This window comes from Montipora foliosa, unplaced genomic scaffold, assembly GCF_036669935.1.
Source record: "Montipora foliosa isolate CH-2021 unplaced genomic scaffold, ASM3666993v2 scaffold_332, whole genome shotgun sequence".
Classification (NCBI taxonomy): Eukaryota; Metazoa; Cnidaria; class Anthozoa; order Scleractinia; family Acroporidae; genus Montipora; species Montipora foliosa.
This window is the reverse complement of record NW_027179633.1, coordinates 35,805-47,500: the sequence shown is the minus strand read 5'-3', so window position 1 is coordinate 47,500 and position 11,696 is coordinate 35,805.

The window sequence follows — 11,696 nt, the reverse complement described above, 5'->3', positions numbered from 1 at the left end:
ATGACGAAAGGTTGAATCAACATATAGTACAACCGATTTTTAGTGAGTTACGACAGCGTAACTTGAGCCAACGTTTTCAAGTTTGAACCCTTCTTTATCTTGGTCATCTGCCAGTAAAAACATCTGTGGATAGTTTCTTTTCATTCTGATAGTCTTTTAATGGAATTTTGGTCATTTTAACTTGGTTGTGATCAACTCAATAGCGTCTTTTCGATTTCCAATGTGTTACTAAAAGTAGCCAGAGAGTAAACCCCACCCCACCCCCTCCCCAAAAAAAAACTTAAATAAAAGAGGGACATGGCCAGCTTCTGAGAGAGTAGAGTTGAAACAATAATTACATCAGAGTAGACCAGAATACCTGTACCTTTATTTCTTAAAAATTATTAAATGAATGCAATATCAGAATTGCCTCAGTACAATAATGATTATGGGGTTTGTAACAAAAGTCTCATCTCACTCTGGAATTTACCATTTTGCAATCACATGGAAACTCACTGAATTATATAAATGCTTTCTTTAATGCAAATATATCACATGTTTTGCCCCATACCTGACACCTTTTTAAGTTTATATAAAGATTATGGCAACCTTACATGTACATGTAAGAGGAGTGTTCTCTCCATTCTTGAATTCTGATTCAAAACAGAAAATCTTATAAAGATGAAATAATAAAGGAAAATTCAATAAGATTTCTCTTCTTGTTATCTTGAATGATGTGTAAATTTATCACAAAGCAACAAGTTAGTTTTTTTCATAAATAGAACTCCATGTCTGCAGAGTGTCCTTGATCCACTTATGCAGTTGCCTGTAGTCAAGGCTTTCGAAAAAATTTGCACTAAATTTGGAAAAAGGGGGGTGACCTTGCCGGCCCTTTACAAATTTGAAGGCATCTATGGACTGTAGGTCCTTGATTACTTGCATGACTGCTTCCTCCCTCTTAGCCACAGAACGGTATGAAGATTTGTGGGTCAATTTACAATCTGCATCAATATTATGCAAAATTAGTTCTACAGCATCAAGAGTGCCTGCAATCCGTGCAGCACTTTTTTCATCCAAATTAGGCCCCAATCCCTTCCATAAGATCTTTAGGAGTTTATTTTGGTGTTCCTTTCGTAAATCTAGAGGAATATTACAGGCTTTTCCACCATGTAGGTTTACAACTCTGTTCCATTTGAGCCTCTCTGCTTCAAACTCAGGCAGGATGGCACAAACCTTTATGAGGTAGTGCAGAGTTACATAAGCATATTTGGGATGCTTGTGGGATTTGTAAATCAGAAGTAGTAGTTTGTAAGTCTCAAAAAGGCGCTGTCCATCCCCTTCTTTTACAGCATCCTCAAATCCCCTAATGAGAAGTCCAAATGCCATTTTGCACTGGTGATAGTTGAACATGGAATCATCACTGAGATCCTGATCTGTTTCGGTGGGTAGCTCTGGGGCAACAAAGTCTGGGTGAATCTCCCTTTCATGCCTATGGTAAAATAATATTGTAAAGAGATTACAGAAATCCATGGTAACAGTTGGCATACACAGCAGGCAGTAGGAACATATATTAAGCTAAGAGCGAATAAAGTCTTGATTTCCTAACTGATCGACTGATTGACATGCTTACACTCACCTGTTTCTATACGGCCTTGTACTAAAGACAAGACTGCAGTTACTTCTGCAGATATAATGTCCAAGGTCATCCTTTTCATCTTCTTGAAACACTTGCAGCTTCAGGTTGTGGTTTTCCAATTCATGTCTTCAAAAGAAGGTACAACCGTAATTATTGCTTGATTACCATGAGATTTATGTAATAATTGCTTGCATTTGAAGAGTCTTGTTCAAGTAAACTGACAGGTTAATGTCAATACCACTATTCACACCCAGGTCTAAATAACCACTTTTCTAGCATAGAGGGAAAAAAAAAATTGAGGATAGTCTGACAATAGCTCCAGTTAGAGTTAAGGAAACTAATAATAAGTGTGAGAAAATGAATGCTACCCTGAATAGGTTAAAGTTATGATAAATCTGCCTGTTTCCCAGGGATAGCCAAAATAATATTTTGGTTAGATTTATCATAACTTTAACCTATTCAGGGTGGCATTCATTTTCTCACACTTACCTTACTCGTCTGGAATGTAAGACAAAGGTCCGTTGACATCCATCAAAGCGGCATACAAATTGCTGTTGAAATGCCTTGCTTAACTTGTCAGTCTTCTCACTCAAACTGGCCATGTCAGAACGAACAACATAGGTTTCCACGTGATGCTTGCAAAGGTCCAACAACCACAACATTTTGCTTTGCTCAGTAGCTTTGGCTGGTGGCATCTCAATCAAGGGCTTATCTGAAATTCGTAATGGTTAGAAGCAGTAATGAAAAGAAATTTTTGTTTCGTGTTGACTTTTTGTCATTTTGCATAGTTCCATTTGGAGAAATGTGACAAATATGTGAGGAAATCTTTCTGTACATTAATAACTGATAGACAGGGGAAGGGAGGATGGGTCTCCTTTCTCAGGAGGAGGAACATTGAAACATACACACAGTCTACAGTGCTCTTTCATCTCTCTAGTTCATACATTCATCTTACAAAATTTAGCTACCTTCTACTTTGGACATTCCACACATCTCCATAAATGATGCACAAATGTGACCTTCTACCTCCCTTGAGTGAAAATCCTTGTACTCATTGTAATTGGATTGAATGCCCTTTGCAGCATTGAATTTTCCTGTGCGGTTCATACTGGCTCTTGATGTGCCCACCTCACCTGCAGACTCTGCTTTAACAAACATTTCAAATTCTGTCTGGAGAAAAAATTAGGACAACCCAATGTCTACAGCTATACAACTATACACAAGCAGATTTTTTCCATTAGTTACCTATAAGCACTGTGATCTGAAGTATGACCTTACTTGTTTGTTTGTTCATTAGTTTAATAACCTTTTTCCTAAGATTTATAGGGCAGCAGCAGGGCTTGGACACTTGTTGTGTGAAGGTTATTATTTTGTGAATATTATATTTCTGAAAAAAAAAAAGAGAGTCATGCAGTACCGGCATTATCATGATACATTTACCTTGTACAGTGTAACCTTGGCATGCCAATCTGCATGTTCTGGAGGAACTCCTTCCAACCTGTCATAATTGTTCTGACCATCTCTCATTACCCATTCCACATTCCTAGCCCGTTCTTCAAATAATTGGTCACCATGCACAGGTACTGTGGCAACAACTTCAGTCTTGTCCTCCCTTTTGAAGCATGGCACATACTTTCTTTGGTAATTTTTTAAAATTTCTGCCATTTCTGCTGCCACATTTGGATTGTGGAATTCCATTCCTAGTGAGCACTGGAACCCCCCGCATAAAAAAAAAAGAAGAAAAAAAATCAATAAATCAATTTGTTAAAGTATTATAGCTAACTAACCTTTGTGCAGGCTAGCCTTGTGTCACAACAATGCAGGTGGGACGCTTTGTGTAAATACATAGGCCAATAACATTGTCAACTTTGGATGCATTTTTCTCTGAACTGTTGAGGAAGAGAGTCACTGCACTTATTTGTAAACCCACCCACCACCACCACTTTTGGTATGGCACAACACTGTTAAATTGAAGGCCCAAAACTGGCCAAAAGGCCTGAACTTTATTTCGTCAGCATAGTGAGAGACCTCTTTCTTGTACTTATACAGTAATCCACTAATGGTGAAGTAAGCTTTACAATAAAATTGTTGTTGTGTCAATGGTGCACAGTCAATCTTCATATACATGACTTACAGTTTCAGATTTTTTTGCCATCTCCTCAGAATATTTGTGTGGGATGTGAAAAATCACATTATTTCTGTACACTTTGAAGGCTGGAAGGTACTGAGTGATAACTCTGCTTACAAGCACTGCCCATTGCCACACAAGGTTCTTCTGAACTGCTGCATCTGGTAGAAGGTCCAGGTACTCTAGGTCTGCCAAGCGTTTTTGGGGTTTTGTTGACTCTAAGGATGGAGTAGCCACTTTGTCAACCACAGCATACTGGTGGGTCCAATGCAGTGATCGGTTGACATGGTCTTTGGTTTGGATGCGAGCACTTATGTTAAGGTCAATGTTGTCCGCAACAATCCTGTAAAGACATTGTTAAGTTGCCATTAAGTACTTGACATTTCATGGTAAATATGTAAATGACATCTCTTCATTTACCACTGAAACTAGAATGCATAAAATTTAGTCTTGAGAAGTTATAGCCTGCGAACACTGTGTTCGCAGACTAGAAAACTTACTAACATTTCTTGTTTTATTATTTTTTGCAATGCTGAAATTCAAGTGACATATTGTTCTTAATTCTGTAGCCGCATAGTGTGGCTTAATTTACATCTGCGACATCACCTTTTATAATTAACATCAGCATTGTTAACATTGTTATCGTATTATGTTTAGCCTTTGATAACAAACTTGCTTACTTGAAAAAGGGCAGCCTCTCGTTCTCCAACTGCCTCAATGTCAGGTCGAGAACTTCCACGGTAAAATTGCTTTCCTGTAAGAGTTGTCGTGTCTTCTCGAGATGCTCTATGGTCCGCTGATAATTTTCAGGACTGTACCAGTCGTAACCTTCCACGTTAGCCTCACTGACATCAACGTCTAACTCTAGGTCCATGTCGTCTTCCTCTCTTTCGGGAATTTGCTTTCTTTTCACCTCTTCAAGAAGCAGCTTAGCGCTTTTATTGCACTCGATGGATTTCCGCCAAATAATCGCCTTATGTTCGAAATTCTCACCCATTCGCTGTTGCAGAGCAATCATTGATTTGAAGGACATACAAACACCCAGGTGGTTTAACCGCCCAAAGTCTTTAAAACTAACACCACTGTGGAAAAGAATTGTCGAAATCCTGTACGCAACAGCAGACATAGATGGGTTTCTACAGCGAATTAAACAAGACAATGCCAGAGCTACTGCATTGACAGCTCTCTCGTTCTCCTCTTCAGAGGCCAAACTCGTTAAGTTTGACGCCTTAGATAACGCTGCATACAAAAGTGGACAATGTAATTCTACTTCCTTGCAAAGGGTTTTATTGGAAAAAACAGCAAGTTGATCGGGGCTGTTGTATTGCAAACAACTGTCAGCCTTTGAATAATTCTTGCACTCGCGTGCAATCTCTTGTGAGAAAGTTTCTTTCAGTTCCGAGACAAGAAGTTCGTGCCTAAAAGAAGCGTTCACCACAGCTTTCCATTTCCCTAAACTGATATTTCGAATGACATTCTGGCTTTCTCGGTCGAATTTACTTTTAACAGAGACGTCTCCATTTGGATAGCAAATGACAACCTTAACTGCGGCCTGACCTTGCGATGTATCCAGATCATCAACATTGCACCGCGACAGCACGTGGGAATGCACTGCCTTGGAAAATTCTCCCTGCTTCGTTGAGTTTTCATCCCCCAGAGTGAGAGATTTCCTGACCCTGGTATTCTGCCCTTCTTTTCCTGGCGATCGAATCCTTAACGATTTGTTTGGTGGACTACTTTTCGACGTCGGCGACAGAACTGCAAGGAATTTCCTTTTGGCACCTTCAAGAAAATCGCAATTCTTTGCGTCGTTTTTCCGGTCCGCTGTTTGTTGCTCAGATCCTAAACGCTTTGAGATGAATTCAAGCAGTGCACAAAGATTTTTTATTTTCCTGAGGCAGACATTACAAGCAAGTTGCGAAGACCTCACAGAGTCAATGACCGTAATTCCCGCTATATTCCTAAGACGTTCAGCCCACACAACGCCAAATGAATCGTCTCTTAAAGACGGCTTGAAAAGATTCACGAAAGATTTTGACGTACTGCTGCCGTAGTTGACCCTCAGATTGGTTTCACATACTCTGCAGACGTCGTTTGCACAATTTTCTTTCTTAGGTCGACCTCTTTTTACAGTTTTCAATACTTTTCGATCGGCCGTACCCGGGACCGCTTTAGTGTTTATCCATATTCAAACCGATATTTTTCGCGCACTCCGGGTTCCCGCGAAAAGTAAGCAATATTTTCATTGGCTGACATTTGACAGGCAGACAGTCGTGGATGTTAACCGTTTGCATATTAATGAGGGGGCGAGACGAAATAAACAATGGGCTAGCTGCAGGCGCTTCCTCTTCCCCTCTCCCTCGCGCGTTTCGCGCGCGCCCAATTTTTCCCTCTCCCATCCCCTTTCTAGCGCCTGCCACGCAGGCTATCTATTATTCCTAAAAATCTAAAAATATTCGTGCCTCATCAGTTTTCGGTCGAATTTATGTCCAAGAAAGCAGATAAATTGCAGAAAATTTTAGTTTGGCATCCAAAAATTCGTAATCAACGCTAAAATGACCAAATTTTGCCTGGAAAACATATTTTACTGTTATTTTTCTTAAATTTTTTCGTTCAACTTTCGCTTTTATAAAATGTTTCAGTTGTCTGTAAATAAGTTATATGCTGTTGGAAAGCTTATTTTCTTAGCTTTAAAATGATGTATTTTTTTCCCCTAACTTTAAATATTTTTTGAGAAAAAAGAAACATTTTTTGGCGATGGCTGATTTACCGCGGTTTTCTCGCGGTTGGGAAAGTAGGAAAAAGAGTTAACCTCAACGATCTTGTTTATATAATCTATGACTTGGAGAAAAGCCACACGAGACGAGAAAGTGGGTTAATACCACTTAAAGAATTTCGGATAAATGAAGAGGAAAGAAAGGAAAGGCAAGGAACTTTATTTAAGTGTCTAGTCGTTCTAGCGCTGGAGCACTAATTGGGGACACTGTAAACTGAAATCAAAAATTAACGCAAATTAAGTCAAATGTTGGATTTTGGGGAGAGGAGAAAACCGGGGTACCCGGAGCAAACTTCTCGGTGCAGAGTAAAGAACCAACAAACTCAACCCACATAAGACCCCAAGTCTGGGAATCGAACCCGAGACACATTGATGGAAGGCGAGTGCTCTCACCACTGCGCGATCCCTTTACCACAAAAGAGAATTAACTAAGTAGTCTTGATAGCACAAGAGTATTATCTAAACGAAGCACTTAGGATGGGAACGAGAAAAAATTCTGAAACGGAAGGAACACAAGGAGATTTAATTAAATACGGGATCATCAAACTCTCCCAACCTCGCAATCCCTCAGGGAAACAACCCGCTCATCAGGCCTTCATCACTTGGAGTGAGCATGTTGTTCCCCTCCCCCCCTCCTCCGGCACTTTTGAGTGACGATTTGTCGCAAACCCATTTGTATTTAGATTCATTTCCTCCATGTTTCAGTTTCTCTTTTAATTTATGCATATTTGACGTTAACAGAGTCCTTGTCCGTTGATTGGCTAAGAGGCATAATATCCGAAGGGAAAGCTGTCAGAGATAGCAATCATTCTAAGGAGAGAGATTGAAGTTAATTAATGGCTCCGTGACATGAGCTACTACTCAATTCAATTGTGATTCCTTTATCGTTACCTCCTTTAATTTGAACCAGTGATTTGTTTTACATTGCCATCGTCAGATGAAATCAGTTATGCGAACTACACCGTGTTTTAAGCGTTTACAACTTACTTTGCCTTATGCATGTTTCTGGTAAATAATACTAAGATTTTGGAGAATCAACTATTTCGGGGTTAAAAAGTGCGTGATTTCTCGGTCTTCAGCCAGCCATTACTATGCACCCTTAACTGAGCAAGACTACCAAAAAAGTCCACTTTACACCTTGGGCGAGGTATTTCTTCCACCTAAATCCTGGACGCTGAATTCCAGCCTGTGGTCGCATCGGCGTTTCCATAACCAGCCCAATTACCGACCCACAATCCTACGCGCACAATGCCCTGGTGAACTTTGTCACAGATTCCTTCTATTTGCCGCACACGGTGCAAATCCTTCTTGGCTCCATTCCCGTGCACCATGTACACCACTCCATCAATGGCTGCTGGAGTTGTGCACTCCTCGTCGCTGAAAGTGAAATACCATCTTTTGCAGCAAGTATGACAATTATGGATTCGAACAACTTTAGCGAAGAAGACTCGGAGCCCAGTATTGCCAGAGGTCTTGTTGCAAACGCATTCCTGTGTAAATTGACAACAAACAGAAAGTAGCAAAAAATTAAATTGAAATTCAGTAAGCTCTTAGCTCAATATACGGTTAATAATAATGACGGGAGGTCGTGAGTTTGACTTCGGCCGGACCAACACTCAGGGTCTTAAAATAACTGAGGAGAAAGTGCTGCCTTTGTAATTACATCTGCAAATGGTTAAACTTTCAAGTCTTCTCAGATAAGGACTATAAACCGTAGGCCCCTTCTCACAAGTATCTTCCATGCTTAAAAGTTCTCTGTGAGACGTTAAAGAACCCACACACTATTCGAAAAGAGTAGGAGATGAAGTTCCCGGTATTGCGGCTGTTCTCTGTCAGTATGTTCTTTCCAGCAGAAGTGGCGTAATGTCTCGTAAAAAGGCTTGTGATGTATGAGGCCACCTAAGAAAAAACAGCCACAAGTCAAAAGGACTTTGCCGAGTGCTGGGATATGTAGATGTAGATGTAGATCTAGATCTAGATCCAGTTAATGGTTGCGAAAATAAAATTGAAACAAAGGAACATAATCCCTCTTAACTATCTCAATGAATGAGTTGCCAGTAATCTGATCTGTGCTTTATACGCAAAGAGTTCTGGGATCGCCAGGGGGCAAACATTGCAAGTCGCTGTGAGAATATGTATGGGAGAAACCTATTCGACGTCCAAAAAACGATTTTAGAGAGAGAGATTAACGCTTTTTTCGACGCAGTTTTATCAGAAATCGATTTGGACAATGTTGATACGTGGCGAGTGAAAGCTGTTTTTTGAATAACCGTCAAATATGAGATAAAGTTTGCTGAAAACCTTCCTTGCTTTGGTAAGGTTTATTGTAAAATGGTCTCAAAATACTACAAAATTAGGAATAAATCTGGAAGAAATAACTCATTAAGCCTTTTCAGTTGTGTTAACGACTGTATGGGCTGGCTTTTGGCCTATTTCTAAACTCAGCAATTCAAATATTATTGGAAATATGCGTAGTGGCGATCATTGTGCTGTGTGGGCTTGTGACAACGATGGAAGGTAGGCAGAAAAGCAAAAGATTCTTTCTCACGTTGGAATATTAATATCTTACCCGCCCAGGAATAACAATGATGTTTTGTCGTGGGCTAGAGCTATTAATCGTGACCAATTCAAGCTTTCGATGATTACAAAGGCCTGTTGAAATAATTTTATACGAGGTTACAGAACCTCTGAATGTCCTACACCAACTTTCTACATAAGAGAGTTTGATTGTGGGAGTACTAAAACCTCAAAGACCTGCTCCAAAGATCACATCTACAGAGAACTAGTATATGAAGATGACGCTTTGTATTAGTCGAAGTCATAGTGGAGCTTGACAAGTTTGCTTAGATCCAGTGACTTTAATACATGTAGGTCTACATGTAGATGGTAGTTTGACAGGGGCATATCAGACTTAAATTCCCATTGTTATCTAAATCTATCGGAACAGAAACTGCTGTATTGTATGGAAGAGGGGCATTAAAACAGCTGCCTGGAGGTAGAAGGAGATTGAAATGGTTTGCTTGAGCAGAATCATCGTACTACTTCAAGTGATTAGACTCTCAAAAAGTTTGTAGAAAATAGTAGCGGCTCGAGAACCGTTGGATTTTTTTCAATCAAACAAGAACTTAACCTATGGCTTTCCTCATGTTTGTCATCGCTCATTTCATCCCTCCAAAGAGCAATAGCTCTTTAAAAACAATTTCCATCTCCTCTGACAACGACTTCTCTCCATTGAGGAGGACTGGTATATTTCCAGAAGCCATAATTCGTTTACGCAAGACGTAACGAATAAGGAAACAGCCTAGACACACGTAAATACAAGTAAAAAGGCTTTATTTCTCCAGATTTGTACCTAATTTTGTAATATTTCTAGACCATGAAGAGATGTCAATTTCACAATAATAATGTAATCATCGAAGGTAAGTCCTGTTGGGCTGGGTTCAGTAATACTGGGTTGGTTGACACCCTGGGAATACGCTGTGTGGTGGTCGCGAGGTGAGCAGGGATGGCGTATTGTTGCCATAAGTGGGTTAACGATGAAATGATATATGAAATAGATCATAACTGCGAGGATCATAGCCTCACTTGATTTCATATCCGCAGTTCATATATGATCTATTTCATATATCATTTCATGGTTGATTCATTCCTCACGATTAGAACCCACAAATGACCAGCTCCCAACGTCAGTGGCTTCATAGTTCAGTTGGTTAGGGCGTTGCACCGGTATCGCGCGGTCACGGGTTCAAACCCCGTTGAAGTCCTGAATTTTTCAGGCTTCTTTACGCAATTGTGTTCGTAACTGCGAGGTTCATAGCTTCACTTGATAAGTGGGTTAAGTTCGTACGGTGGCCCACAAGGGCAAAACACAACTCAATATTGAGCTGGATACACAACAATCTTTCACGATACAGAACAATTTTTCACAGTACCCAACAATCTTTCGCAGCACAAAACAATTTTTCTCGGTACACAACAATCTTTCGCGATACAAAACATTTTTTTACGGAACACAACAATCTTTCGCGATACAAAACATTTTTTTACGGAACACAACAATCTTTCGCGATACAAAACATTTTTTCACACAACAAAACAATCTTCTGTGATACAAAATAGTTACGTAGAAGAGAACAGCGTTTCACGATGCAAAATTAAATTTCACGATGCAAAACAAAAATTTGGAAGACTGGTAACAAACACGGGCAACTTCATATCACGTGATCATACAACAACGTGCTGGTAAGTACCTCGTGTAAGATTACGTTATTGTCCCGACTTAACGAGTGTTAGTATGTGTAAGACCATATATATGTAAGATTTGTAAGACTACGTATGTTGTCGTTACTATGTTTAACTATATTGTTCCAGTAAATCTACTGGAATCCCGTAACATCTGTAGTCCCGTAACTTTTGTAATCCTGTAATTTCGTTAACCCCGTAACTTCTGTAACCCTGCAATGGTTTATCATTCGGCCGTTAAATACAGGTGCATTTGTACACCCTCACCGAAAAAAACTGGTCTTTTCCGACACTTGACAGCTAAGTGGCAGCTTTAGTGGTGTCTTAAGGGAGAAGATAAACGTTCATGAACCTTGAATATCCCCTATGTTAATCCTCTACCTGCCATGATTAAATTGCAACCGACAGAGAACTTTGGGAAAATGCTCAGTCGTTAGAGCGACGGTGATCCAACTCGTAGGTAGTGGGTTCAATTCCTACCCTGGTCACATGGTTTACATGGGTAGAAAATAGCACTTCACATTACTCTCCAATAATTAATTCTGTTGAAACATAAGTGCGACACGGCCAACGTTTGCAATAACGTAACCCTTCTTAGGTAATCTTAAGTATAAAAAAATAACTGTTTTCTCAAAATCATAACGGCTAGCAGAACCAGGAGGGTGGCTAATAACGCCTTAAGGTGGAGGAACTGATTGAAATTTTTTCCGAGGCTGAAAGAAGAGATAAACAAGAACACTATTTCTGGATTACTGACAGACCGTTCAGTGACTCCCACGCAAGAGCATCCCAGGTTGGGGGACTATTTGCCGGCATGTCCATATCGTAATTCTAAACTTCGAAGTTTAATTTTAAAACTACCTTTAAAATGCACTATTTTTTATTTCTCAAAACGTTACTAATCTTTGCAAAAAATAAAAATCAAGTACTTCCTC